The following is a 14,950-nucleotide window of genomic DNA, read 5'->3' on the forward strand; positions in this document are numbered from 1 at the left end:
TTATGGAAAAGGTGTAAAATATCTACTGGGAGAAAATGTATTTGATTGTGGACCTTCATCTGTTTATATCATGAATGAGCTCTCCTTACAGTTGAAAGGAAAAGTAAGGTGTGATAATTCAAGAGAAAAGTTTTGTGAATTAACCCCCTTATTTGTTATCATAAATGATCTCTGCTTTTAGCTGAGGGAACAATAAGATGAGAACATTAGTGAAATCAGTTAAAGAGAACCTGAACTGAAAATAAAAAGTCAAAATAACCATAAACAGGTCATACTTACCTCCTGTGTAGTCTACTCCTCAATCTCTTTCTCCTCTCCTGCATCTCATTTGTGCACTGTGATCAATGGAATTATCTGTCCTCCATTTTAAAAATGGCCATTACCCCCAACAGCTTCCTGGTCCGTACACTGTTAAACTGTAATATCGCCCACTTGAGCCATAGGGAAACTTGGACATTTCCTTGCACATTCAGTTGTAACTGACAGCTGCTGATCTATAACTGACAGCAACTGGTATATTTGAGTTCTAACAAAATATTGTCAGAACTGGAAGGGATCACTGTAAGAAGAAAATGGTGAGCTTCTGAGAGGAACTGACGGTGAGGTTAGTATGTAATATTCATTTGCAGCTACATCATGTGTTTATTTTAAATATTTTTACTCACTTCAGGTTCCCTTTAAGTGAATCAACCCCATTATATCTTGCTCATTGAAAATGTTGCTTAACTGAAGCTGTGGTTATAATCCTATTATTATGTTTTATCATAGTTTATAGCTTCTGCACTGCATAACTGCACTGCACTGCACACGTATAATGTACTGTTGGTTTTTATTGTAGGAATGTTCCTACTATGGTTAGTTTCTACGTATAGTTCTACACGCAAGGTTCTTGTTATTCACTGACAGTGTGTACTGGTCTGTAATGTGGATGCAGACTTTTTTGGAAAACAAAAATGGAGTACATAAAGAGCCCTCCATAAAGGCACACCCAGCTGAACACACAAGTTGTCGGATACACAACAATAGTGTGTGGAATCATCTCCGGGAAACAGGAAGAGTGGCTACTTCCTACAGAGGAAATGTGTGGAGGCAGAACTCCCCTCTCTCCTGCACAGCTTTGTCAATCCACTCCTGTATCACTTCTTATGTGTGTTTGTATAACAACACATTCATCTCCTATCCAACAGCATATTTCCCAACCCAAGTAAAACTACTAGAAGAATCTTTGGAAACACAGGGATGTAAGGTGAGAATCACATTGTGGAGCTTTTCCAACTGGTGTGGTTTTAAAGCATGTGGTGTGCTGTATAGTGCTTAGTTTGTGTGTGCAAAGATGTTGCATTTATTAATAGAATAATACATTGATTTTTTTTTAGATATTCACTGATTAAGCATGCGGACCAGGGGCAATGTTGAGGTGACTTTCTAGTAGAACAGTTAATGTGGCTATTTTAAGGGGGTTACGCTATTTTATATTAAGCTGTTTGTTCCGTAATTTATGTCTATTCATAGTATGTACAGAGCACCTTTAAATGTGGCATACTTGTTTCTTGTTTTTGGCTACTGGTCAAAGGAAACTTGTGCTGTGAGAAAAACGTCAGCTGCCATCCCATTGTTTACCACACTTATGGAAAATGCTGCTTGGCTGTATCACTGATACAGAATGAGCATGTAGTTGGAAAAGTCGACATACTGGATCTTTGTACTTTTTCCAGGCTAATGAATAAGACATTACTGAAGCCACCATATCAATATGTCAGCCAGGCAAGTATCACTTTCAGATAGTGATGTCAGTAATGGCAATCTGCATATTTCTCTTAGCACACCTAGCAAGGTTTCTGGTACAGCGATTGATTTTGAATTGTGTGTAGACGATTTTTACTTCATTCCCATCAACATAATTACTGATAATTCTTTAACTGTTTCATGTCCTTTATATCTTTGGTGGAAGAGTTTTATGATATACTCTATGCATAATAATAGCTGAGCCTTTGGTTTGTTTTTTTAAGTATTTATAGTAAACCTGTTTTTGCATTTTGCTATAAAAACTAACAGCATAAGAATGATGGAAGCACTTTGAGGGTTTGCAAACATAGGTAAATGCCTTGTGGCAATAGCTAGCAGCACCTGGCATGTGGGGGTCACTCTGATAGGGAAAAACTTGACTAACACGTCTGTAGTTAGTTCCAACCTCTTCCTGCTTCCAGTGCCTAATATTTGGTTAATAATAAGCCATCCATCTCAAATATTGAATGGTAGCAAGGTGACAGGGATGGAGAGGACAAGAGAAATTGGTTTTGACTCTTTAGAGTGCCCAAGGAGAGGGGTCAGGGTGGATTATTGGTGCTCTGCAAGCTACCTAACCATGCATGCAGGATCTTCTTGGTTGAAGACTACTGAGTCCCAACTGAGGGACTTCCACAGTTAAATGTATATTTTTCTTAAAGTAGTAGGATTAGCCATACTATGCCAGGAAAAAAAACACATATATATGTAGATAAATACTTGATCTACTTACATAACACATGTATTGTACTGTCCATGTTTGAATGAATGTTATATAGTAAATGAAGAGAATTCTGTTCCTGGTGGGGGCCATGTCTTTTGCCCACAGCTGAGGCTAAATCCTGATGTCATTTCTGCCCTTTACTTTTTTCTTTTCTCCTCCAATCGCTGAGTCACCTCAGCCTTGATTGTAAACACAAGTGAGCAGTGGATCAGGTTTCAGATAAGCAGCTAGGCAGGGAAATGGAAGAGGAGGAATATATTATAGATAAAAAGAACCCCCAGCATGCAACTGTATGGCACTGACTACTAAAGGGCCAGTGCTCCTTAAGTATGTGATAACTCCAAATCATAACAGCAGAAAACGTTTTTAAAGTTTTGAATGCTGGATTAGGCTGGATTAGCATCTTTATCACTTAATACACTCAGACCAGTTGCTGTTGAAATTTGATTTTTTTGGTGACACTCCCGCTTTAAATATCATGTGAATGCAATTTTAAACTACTTACACTTTATTCCTAGATTAAAAAATGTATAGAATTGCAAAACCTCCTCAGCACGCACTATTAATAGTATTATTTATATAGTTCTGACATCTTCCGCAGCACTTTACAGAGTATATATATTGTACTGTCACTAAATGTCCTTCAGAGGAGCTCACAATCAGAGGCGTAGCTAGGGCTTTCAGCGCCCGGGGACAACATTATTAATGCGCCCTTTAAAGGAAAAGCCACACCAAAATAGGAGCGTGGCCATGCAATAGTATGTGGGTGTGGTCATGGGTGGAGCCAAAATATGATAGGACATTAGACTAGGACTATGGTAGGATTAGATTGTCAGCTCCTCTGAGGACAGTCAGTGACATGACTATGTACTCTGTAATGTGCTGCAGAAGATGTCAGTGCTATATAAATACATATTAATAATATAGGCGGATATTACACTATGACTATGGTAGGATTAGATTGTGAGCTCCCCTGAGGACAGTCAGTGACATGGCTATGTACTCTGTAATGTGCTGCAGAAGATGTCAGTGCAATATAAATACAGAATAATAATATGGTAGGACATTAGACTATGACTTTGGTAGGATTAGATTGTGAGCTCCTCTGAGGACAGTCAGTGACATGACTATGTACTCTGTAATGTGCTGCAGGAGATGTCAGTGCTATATAAATACATAATAATAATATGGTAGGACATTAGGCTATGACTATGGCAGGATTATAGTGTGAGCTCCTGTCACAATCTAATCCCTACCACAGTCCTATGTCCATTATAGTCTAGGGCCAATTTGTGGGTAAGCCAATTAACTTGCCTGTATGTTTTTGGGATGTTGGAGGAAACCCATGCAGGCATGGGAAACATACAAACTCTGTGCAGATACTGCCCAGGCTGGGATTCTAACCAGGGCACTCACGCAAGGCTACCTATTTACTGTAAATATACATTATTACATAATTATGTAGTGTAACAAAAAAAATATGTGCTCATCAAATGTAACCATTCGAGCTTCCTTTTCTTCAGAGTAAAGGTAAGCCGCATCCCCCAAAAAATATTGGGAACAATTCGATTTCACTACAGAAGAACAAATACAATGTCCAATGAATCACCTGATCCACAGTTCATCCTGAACATATCCAAAATGACCTGACAATAAATGAATAAAAACGCTAGCAAATTTCTCTTGATAGAAAAATATACATATTATCTTTTTCCAGGTCTGTATAATATCCCAGATATCTGGGCAAATTTGGTTACCAACCCCTATCAGTGACAGAACTATGGAAGGATAAAAGTCACCTGTATTAAGAGAAAGGTTTATTAATCCCAAACAAGGAGTGTATATAGAATATGTATGTATATAGAATAACAACCTCAAGGCGATATATTCTGAAAATGTTTCATGATTCAGTGTTCACATCTGCAAGATGATATGAACTTGAAGGAACATAATGAAAGCATAGCCAGGTAAGCAAAGATCCCTGGTATATGAAAAGTGCTTAAAGGTACAATATATCCAAAGAGAATGCGGCTATCCGTAGGCCATTCATTTTAAACAAGTTTTTACTTTTTCAATACTCTTGGTCAAAGAACACCGTTCTTTAGTAATCCCATGTTGACAATGTGAAATGAGATTATTCTGTACTAAATAATTTTGCTTTCACCAGGTAGTAGGAGCACTCAAAAGGCCATCTAAATACAGCTCAGTGTGCCAAGAACCAGCTCAGGTGCTTCTCAGAGCTGCTTGACAAAGAGGCCTGTTTACCCTTTAAAACAGCGGTCTGTCACTGTGAATGCTTTTAATGTTTTTGTGACTTTCATTTCAATAAAGAGCTTACCATTTCTAACAAGTGGTGCCAACCCTTGTTGTATTAACTAAATAATCTTTTATAGCATCCCTTAGGATACATTTAAACAGTTTACAAACAACTGATGTTAAGCATACAGGTCTGTAGTTTTCCGGTTCTGATTTTGTCCCCATCTTGAATAAAAGGTAGATATCACCTGTCCAGCAGTGACAGGGAAATGACCAATTTCAAAAGTGTGTCACAGAAAAAAAGATAATGTGGCCTATTGATTACTGAACTAGAGTCCTAGGTTCAAACCTCTGCCAGTACACTATTTGCATGAAGTTTGTATGATTGGCAAAAGTTTGTGTGCATTTCCTCTTATATACCAAAAACATAGTGACAGGAAAATATTTTCACCCAGATTGTCCCTAGACACAGTAGCAAAGACTTTGACCATCATAGGGATATCATATTGTGAGCCCCTCTGATGGCAGCTAGTCACTTGTTTGTTCATTGTATTCTGTTAAAGAGGATCAGTACTGTCCGATTTGTACAATAAAAAAAATACCAATCGAGTCATTGTGATCTCCTGGGTCCCTCTTTGCTGTTTCCGCCGCAAGCCTGGCTTTTAATCACTAGTTTTAGGCAGTGTTTACAAACAAAAAACATGGCCGCTAACGAGGAAGTGATGTATGTGCAAATAAATAGATATATACATACATTTATATACTGTATACACACACACACACATAACATATATGTGTATATATATATATATATACACACATATATACACACATGTGTATATACTAATACACACACACACACACATTATATATATATATATATATATATATATATATATATATATATATATATATATATATATATATATATATATTTATTATGTTACAGTATAGTACACGTTTCTGCACTCCAGTCTGGGATTCTCACAGTTTCTCAGCATGTAACAGGCAGCTCCCACTCCCCTCAGCCTCACAAACTACATCACAGACAAGCTAAAACTGAGAGCAAAGACAGTCTTTGTGAGGAATAAAAAAAGCACAAGGAGCCTGGACCTGGAGGGGGTGTGCAGGGGGCATGCAAAACTTGTCCTCCTTAACAACAGATGCAGCCCATTCCTCCCTGGGTTGACAAAGCTTGACAAAGAAAAGAATATTAGATATATTACAGAGACTGTGCAACAAGAAAAGGCTGCAGTAAGACAGACCACATTAGAACAGGTATAGGAACTTATAGAATAGAAGAAATAAGGCTGAACATTTTATTACAGAGTCTCTTTAAAGGTTATCTATCTTGAAAAATTGTAACATTATACACATATGTATATAAAATTTAGCTTTTTTTCCCTAGAGTAAAATGCACTATATTTTTTCTCCAATTTTGCTGTCACTTACAGTAGGTAGTATAAATCTGACAGATTTAAGACTAGTCCATTCCTTCATGGGGATTCTTAGGTATTTCCTTAACTACATGAGCACTTAGTGAACAGCAGTCCAACTGCCAAAATAGTATGTAAATGAGTAGGGAAGCTGGCTGACCTCTTTGTATAGATCCTTTCTAGAGAGTGCTGTTATAAAGCATAAAGGTGGTACTGAGAATTTTTCCATGTGGGACAAACCCTCCTGAACCCCCCCCCCAAGAGTTTTTTGAGGTTGTAAGCGTGTTATCTTGGTGATGTTTGCTGCGGGAGGGACAGTAATCTTTAAAAAAAAGCAGTAAATTAACACTGAGCTAAAAAAAAAAGGACAAGGGATGTTATTTTTGGCATCACAGAGACAGTAAAGATGGAAACCAGCAGAAATATTATTTTCTTTTTTCATATCACATTTCTCCTAAATCTAACAGTGAACACTAAAAACAACAGGATAGGAAAGCTAAATAAGTAATCTCTTATTAGATTTTTGTTTTCTTCAGTTAATATGGAGTTTCATTCCACTTTAAATATAGTTAACTAGTTTCCTGCTAGTAACACATATCCCACAGGGTAACCTGATGAGCCATTAACCTATGACCAGTGTGGTCTTTGAAAGGACTTGCATTTTGCTGGATTTAGATACCCTGTCAGTAGCCCATATATTAACATGGCCAGTACATCTGCACAGATCTCTGGCTGCTAATGAGCATGTCCACTTTTCCCAGTGGAATTTTCACACCATACACAGGACGTTCATCAATGTGACGGGAAGGAGCTGGAATTTCATGTACAAAAAACCCATGGTATAATATTTTCCCCTGCTTGTCAGATTTGGCTTCCCGAAACATTAACACATGGCCATGTGAGCTGTTGTTATTTTTTCATTATATAATAATTGCAGAGATTCATCAACACTGCTTATAAATAAAATACCTTATGGCCTGAAACAATCATGTACTTTAGCAGTACAACTCGCAATTACTGTAACACCTTTCAGATAATTGTGTTCTCAGGCCTGCTGCGCTTCCTCTGTTTACAACACAGGCTGGCTAAATATGGCCTAATAGAAGCAAGTGATGTGACTGATTTGAGCAGAAACTGTGACACTCCAGCCAAGCACTGGTATGATAATGAATGCTTCCACATGGTGAAAAGTGAACTTAGCACAGGAAAGGTTTTCCAACATCTGTTTATATTCAGCCATTACCTGTTTTATGTGGAGAAAAGGGAACAAAGCTTTTTCTGCCCATGCATTGTAGCTATGCATTGGTGGGATCAAAAAGAAGACAGTGTGAGCCAGCGGAAAGGCACGGTGCATGTTTTATTTCTGATGCTACTTGTTATGTTCAGACATTTGCTTATCATTCCTTCAGTGTAAATGAATGCCAGGAAGGTTTATTAGGCCCACAGACAGCTGAACTGCTCTTTTGTCGAAATTTGTGGAATACCACAAGAAATTATTTCTGCTAGTCATTTGTACCTAAACTTTCTTATTACCTTGGCTTCTTAGGTTTGCTTCTTGTTTAGGTCACTATCTCCATAGAGTTTATATGGTCTATCCATGTTTGCACTGGTTTTCTCTGTGGGCACTCTAATTTCCTCCCACATCCCTAAAATCAGGGCCAGATTTAAGGCAAGGCACCATAGGCCATGGCCTAGGGCACCACAGGATCAAGGGCGGGTGGGCAGCAGGCTATAGTGCGTTCAGAGCAGGAAGGGTCACCTGGCTACCTAAACTGCAGGGTGGGGCTGTCATCAGGCTATCTATACACACAGAGGGAGTGTCATCTGGCTTCTTATACTAAAGGGAAGGGGGGGTCATCAGTCTACCTATGCTGGAGGGAATGGGGGGTCGTCAGGCTATCAAAAATAGAGAGGGGGGGAGGGTTATCTGACTACCTGTACTGGAGGTGGGGGGAGGGTCAACGGGCTACCTGTACTAGAGGGGGGCGGCTGCTGACAGTGGCCTTGGACAGTGAAAAGTACAAATCCGGCCCTGCCTAAACTATAAGTTTACTGGCTTCCCCAAAACGGATGTTATACTATGATAGGGACATTAGGCTACAACTATGGCAGAGATGAGATTGTAAGCTTCTCTGAGGTACAGTTTAGCAGAACAGACCATGGAACCGTACGGCCGGTTCCGTTGGCAAACGCAGATGGGAACTGGGCCAAAAAGAGGAACTGAAGTGAAAATAACACAATTAATAAAAATGCTTATTGTTTACAATATTCATTTATAGACTATTTATTCAGTGTTTGACTATTGTAAAATCTTTTCTCTCCCTGATTTACATTCTAAAATATATCACTGGTGGTGACATCTTTAGTTCTGCCAGGTGATCTGTGTGGAACGTTTGTTTACTGAGAGTTCTATGCACAGAGGGAGATACTGCTTGCTTGGCAGTTGGAAAAAGTCGTTATTTCCCACAATGCAATGAGGTTCACAGACAGCAAACTGTCAGGACCATGGTCATGACATCACACTGTGGGAGGGGTTTCATCACAATATCAGTCACACAGACTCCCCTGATGATCTATCCGTGAAAAGGTAAAGATTTCTGGTGGGAATGAGAGTATTGGCTACTGACTGGGATGAAGTTCAATCCTTGGCTACAGTTGCTTATTAAATGAATACAATGCTGCAACTTGTCTTGGAGCATACAAAATTTGCTTTTGCTCCCCTTTGTCCTTAGTGTCATTTGAAGCCACACTATAAAAAGACAGAAGAGAATAGCAGTTCCAGACCAACAGCTTCAAGAGTTACTCATGAAATGAACTGAATAGGTTGGCAACAATTTGAGCTTCTATCTCACAAGGTAAATCTGTGCCATAAAACTGAATGGCAAAATAACCGATGGACAAGTTTGCTAATGGTACACCTAGAGATGTGTATCTTTAGGAGAGTCGGGTAGCCAAACCTTGTCTCCAAACTGCACTGAGAATCAGCCCTGTCTTCTTATTACAAGGGCAAGAGAAGTGTGGATGTTTCTTTTTTGTTGTTAAAGAAAACCTATACTGAAAATTAAAAGTCAAAATAAGCATACACAAGTCATACTTACCTCCCGTGTAGTCTACTCCTCAATCTATTTTTCCTCTCCTGCATCCTGTTTGTCCACTGTGATCAATAGAATTCTCCGTCCTCCGTCCTCCATTTTGAAAATGGCTATTACCCCATAACAGCTTCCTGTTTAGCACACTGTTAAACTGTAACATCGCCCACTTGAGCCATAGGGAAACATGGACACATCAGTTCTCCTCTCAGCTGTAACTGACAGCAACTGATATATAACTGGCAGCAACTGACATATTTCAGTTCTGACAAAATGTTGTCAGAACTGGAAGGGATCACTGTAAGAAGAAATTGGTGTGCTTCTGAGAGGAACTGATGGCAAGGTAACTATGCAATGTTCATTTGAAGTTACCTCATGTGTTTATTTTAAATAATTTTACTCAGTACAGGTTCTCTTTAACCAGTTTTTAGCTGCATAGCCATCTAGAACATGAGAAGTTGGGTTGAGTAGTGGCATTACTATGAATTTCAAAACAAAAGACTTCACAGTTCTAGTTCTTGATCTCCTGACACAAAGCAACAAGGCAGTATATCAGGGCAGGCACAGAGAGAGACAAAACCAAACCTGATAGCAGACTTTGCTGATATTTAATTGAAAAGTGCATTTGTAACTTGTAGTAAATACACTTTTTCTCCTGATTTTTCTCCTAGCAAATAATTTTTCATTTTCAGTTTAAATTAGCACTCTGCAATTGAAAAAGTACCAAAAAGGAAATGATTAGTTATCCATGAAAAATAAGTGCAATTTCACATTAAGCTTGTCAAAAGATTGGTCACGTGACCATGGTGGTCTCCTTTGACCTGGACTGCTTGGCAAAATGTAGCCAGTTGGCCCTATAGGAAACACCCCCTAAATAAATCATTTAGGGAGATATATCATTAACTTGATGTCCAACCTTCCTCCCTCTAGGTGGGGGACAGATAATAGCAAGAAAAAGATTATTGTAATGGTTAACCCCAATGAAGTAGTTATTAGCGGAATGGAAAAATTAGCTAATATTTTGATAAACAAACTCACAATATACACCTGAAACGATTCCCAGGGAGAAGCCAGTATTAAAACTCACAACTACTGGAAGGGGAAACGGATATCGTACTAGTCTACAGTCAGGCCACATGACTCCACATAACAACTAACAAACAAGAATCCGCATGACGACTAACAGACAAGAAGGGCTTTCCTTCTTCCCAAGTTATTGTTAGATCCAAAAGGTTAAGAGTCATGAGGCATGCTCCCAATGAGGTATGATACACAAGATGTCTGCTTGCAGTGGGTTGCATCGTGCACGGTCAGTGTAGGCACCTGTCATTAGATAACACCTAGATTTGGCTTATGCAAAATTATGTAGTTTATTTGGAAACTGAAATTCTTCATTTTAATCTTTTCACTGCCAAGTTGTCACTCCAAATTCGCCGGGAGCATTCTGCACTTGTGCAGTACTATCTGTGCAAGCGCAGAATGCTCCCGACGACAGGAGCGCAACTGGAGGCCCAACTGCCTTGACTGAGGCCTTATTACTGTGGGCTATTTCAGAGGAATGGAGCCACTGAAAGGGAGGCAACAGAGTTTATGGGGCTGGAGGAAGCCCTAGGTAAGTATCGATTCTTTCCTTTATTCTGTCACAGGTTCCTTTTAAGAGCAGATGAATCCGCCCATTTAGGTATGATGCACAACATATCTCCTTTCAGTGATATGTACGATGCACGATTTCTACTGGTACTAGTCAATGGAGAATGCCTTGATGTACCCAACTGACTTACATAAATAAATGTCTAAATCTAGAATTATCCATTTTGACAATATTAGTGTTTTATTGATATCTGTTAAAAAAAGGCTGTTCTGTTTAGGAGTTTGTGTTCAAAGTGTTAATGAGTATATTCTATTTAATTGCCCATGCTCCTTTAGCACTCCCCTTAATCTGGTTTATTTAAGTACTGTGGGGAATAAGCAAAGTCTTTCTTGTCTCTTAGCAAACTAGAATGTTATCTAGACGGCAACACATGAGATCCAAAAATAAAACAAGGACAAAATTCAGAAACCTGATGTTGATGGGGAATTTTAAAGTCTGGGTGTCCTAGTAAGGAATATAGAGCAAATTGATGTTGAAGGTGGTCTTCCATTTCTTGCTTCTTTCGGTAGAGATTAAGATGCATGCTGCACATAAATCAGTTTTATTGAACCTGTTTTTGAAAAGTTCAGAAGTCCAATCAGTGATTACTTGCTCTTAAAGTTAACCTTAAATTAACATAAACTGATGAGATATACAATTGTATCTATCTTCCTACACCTAAAGATTACCTTTGTTATATATATATCACAGTTTTATGTTATGTTTAAAAACTTAAAAAAAGTACATTTATTGTTTTGTCTCTGCTCAATGACACGGTCTTTCTGTGTCCCAGAGAGGTAAATATATATGAACTATTGACTGTTTTAACTAGCTCTCTGAAGTTTGTTTTCTGCCAGGAAAGCACTTTATGGCTGTAATTCCTTATTAATGAGGATTATGGTATAGTCCAACTGGAGAGAAACAGTCAGTTGCATAGCTGAATGTTAACTCTTTCAGGCAGAAAAAAAGAGCAAAAAGGAACACAGCATAGTTATTTGTATGCTTGCCACTATACATACACATGTCTGTGTCTATCTCATCAAGTTACATGTCACTTAAAGGATACCAGAGCCAAAAAAATAGGATAAACGTGGGGAGCTGGCATACATGGTGAGCTGTCCTGAGGCCCACTGCTCTCCCATTCTCCTTTCTGCCCCTCAGATGCTGCTAATTGCCCTCCAGCACTCTCTTCTGGGTCGCCAAAGTCGAGCATCACTGTGCCTGCGCCGGGAGTGCTCTGCGCATGCATGTGATGTCACGTGCATGCCCAGAGCGCTCCCAGCCACCAGTCGTATTTCTCCTATATTTTCGGCTCTGGTATCGTTTAAGGTTCCCTTTAAGGTGAATTTGGTAAGGTCTATGCATGGTTGAGATTAGTTCTTTTGTACAAAAAGGAAACTGGCATATTTCCAGTTTTTATTTTATTTGGTTCTGTGAAGGTGTTGTGCATGGCAACAGTTCAAGGGCATGGTTGGAAAATCAGTAACATGGTTTCCTCAGTGATTAAGAGTGGATGCTGAGTAAAAATGTAATGCCTGAAATAGAAGTAGAGCTGTCTTTATAATAATCCACAAACCTAAATTATGTATAAGCTTTGTCTTATTTAGATTTTTCAAATTTTTACAGAATCAAGTTACAGCAAACCGAGTGTCATGATCGCTGCTGCAGCAGGTATTGCTGGAAGTAGTAGTGCTGCAGCTCAGGCAGTTCTGATCTCTTTCCATGCAAGCTGCATAGCTTTGTCTGCCTTTCCCTGCTGTCAGCTTGTGACTGATTATCATTCACCTGTGTGGGAATCTGCATGTCTGCTCCCATTGGATGACCTCAGTATAAAGATCTGCTTCCTGCAGGACTCCTCGGATTTTCATAGCTTCAGTTTAAGCCTGTCTTGCTGTTGCTTCAGCCCCCGATCGTGTTTCTTGTTCTAAAGATACTTTGCTGGTCTTTGCATCATATATTGGTTCATTGCCAATATATATGCATACCAGCACGTTTATTATTTTCCTTGTATTCGTGTTACGTGGATACATCAGTGTCGCTGATGTATACGTACACGAACTGTTTATATCCTGTGTGGAGTTAGTTACCCTGCTCCTGAATCTGTTTGTGGATTGCGTTCATCTCTGCGAAGAGATAACGAATCCTTCTGAATCCTGTTCTGTTACTGTTTGTGGATTGCGTTCATCTCTGCGAAGAGATAACGAATCCTTCTGAATCCTGTTCTGTTACTGTTTGTGGATTGCGTTCATCTCTGCGAAGAGATAGCGAATCCTTCTGAGTCCTGTTCCCTGTATTACTCCAGTCCTAGTCAGCGTTCCTGCTTATGTCATATATCGGTTCATTGCCGATATATACATATGTTAGTCAGACGTTACAAATAGTTTCATTGATAGCTGTAATTGTAATACGCTAGGAAAACATACTTATTGTATATTTGTCTGTGTTACGTTCATCTATCTTGATCCTGCTATTTCCTGACTATCCTGTCCTGTCTTTGTGAGGCACGCCATCGCTGCAACGCATTGGCTGCCTCATTCCAGTCTGTCTTGTTGTGGACGCTTGCTGTCACTAAGTAGCGGCTAGCTAGCAAGCGTTCATTCTGTCTACCTGTCCTGATCTCCTCAGTTCTGGTTTATGCGCTCAGCGCTACTTTGCGCTGAGACGTTATAGCGAAAGCATTGTTTGTGGCTGTCGGATCTGCACCGGCTCTGTGCGCCACAATCTCCTTTTGGAGTCAGTCCTCCCCTCCACTATACTAGGGATAGCCTGTTTCCTTGTGCTAGTGTGTGTACCTCCTCCACGTCAGCTCATGCGTTGCATGCTGACTGTGGAGAATACACCACCAAGCCTTACACCGAGCAACTGCTAGACATAAAACACACAACATTAGGCTTATCTTTTGTTTTTGAGACTTTAATGGCAGTTTTCTATAAATTATAAAAAAAAATATTTTGCTGTTTAAAACTTGGGGGCAAGGGTGAGGGGGGAACTACTAAGTTTGCAAAAGTGTGGGTATTAGTATGAGAGATTTATAGTGCTATCTGCTCACCTTTATCAGGAGTTAACCAAATAGCTATCAAGCAGGTAAATAGGAAGTAGGGGTAATTTCTGACCCCTTCCCTAAATATCAAGGGATAAATAAATGATAAAAAGGTACTACTTTTTTCACAAAGTATTATTTTGAAGTCCAGTGGCATTGTCATAATCAATGCCTGTTTTCCATTTTCCAGTTTTTCTTTTTTCCTTTTTTTGGTTCTTCTTTTCTTCATCTGTACTTCTAGTTTGATTGCACAGACCCATACCCACCATTCTCTCTGATCGCTTGCCTACCAAATGCTGTGCTGGCACCAGTACTGGCATGTAGTTTTCTTCCTCTGCAACATAATTTACCCTTCCAATGATTACTGGTCTGAAACATGTGCTTTGAGTCCTATGGGAGAAAAGCACTTTACAAACCTTGCTGGTGTATTGGAATTTCTTCTGGTGCTTCCCATTGTTCTATTCCCCTGTACCTATTGGAATCCTGGGTGACAAATTCAAATCAGTTTCTGGTGTTACTAATTTGAATGTAGTTCCAAGGATTCCTATTGTTCCATTGATCTAGACAGACAGGGGCTTGGCTGGTAATTCAAATGTGTTCATTGGGCAAGCAACAGGAGATTAGCCTCCTTTGTTAGGGGTTGCCCAGATAACACCATAAGCCCCCGCATATAATTACCTGCACCTTCTTTTTGGGAGCACATGGAGGTAAGAAAGAACACCTTGTCCTTAGCATTTGGACAGCGTGCTTTGCAGCAGGGTAAAAGGACGTCCAGAGTGAGAAGAATATGGAGGCTGCCATATTTACTTCCTTTTAAAAAATACCAGTTACCCGACAGCCCTGCTTATCTATTTGGCTGCAGTTGTGTCTGAATAACACCAGAAACAAGCATGCAACTAATCTTGTCAGATCTGACAATAATGTCAGAAATACATGATCTGCCGCATGCTTGTTCAGGGTCTTTGGCTAAAAGAATTAGAGGCAGAGGAT

General features: G+C 39.5%; 1 protein-coding gene across 2 annotated transcripts in view; it reads left to right on the forward strand.

Annotated features, from left to right (window-relative positions):
* SHANK3 (SH3 and multiple ankyrin repeat domains 3) overlaps nucleotides 1–14,950 on the forward strand; it is a 597,458-nt gene that overhangs the window by 78,572 nt on the left and 503,936 nt on the right. Inside the window, exon 1 of one of the 2 annotated variants that reach the window (XM_068275860.1) lies at nucleotides 1,156–1,246. The exons of the other annotated variant lie outside the window; for it this stretch is intronic. The gene's annotated coding sequence lies outside the window, so the exon portion shown is untranslated. Of the gene's footprint in view, nucleotides 1–1,155; nucleotides 1,247–14,950 lie in introns of those variants that run through there. 2 annotated transcript variants of the gene reach the window in all.

This window comes from Hyperolius riggenbachi, chromosome 3 (genome assembly GCF_040937935.1).
Source record: "Hyperolius riggenbachi isolate aHypRig1 chromosome 3, aHypRig1.pri, whole genome shotgun sequence".
NCBI lineage: Eukaryota > Metazoa > Chordata > Amphibia > Anura > Hyperoliidae > Hyperolius > Hyperolius riggenbachi.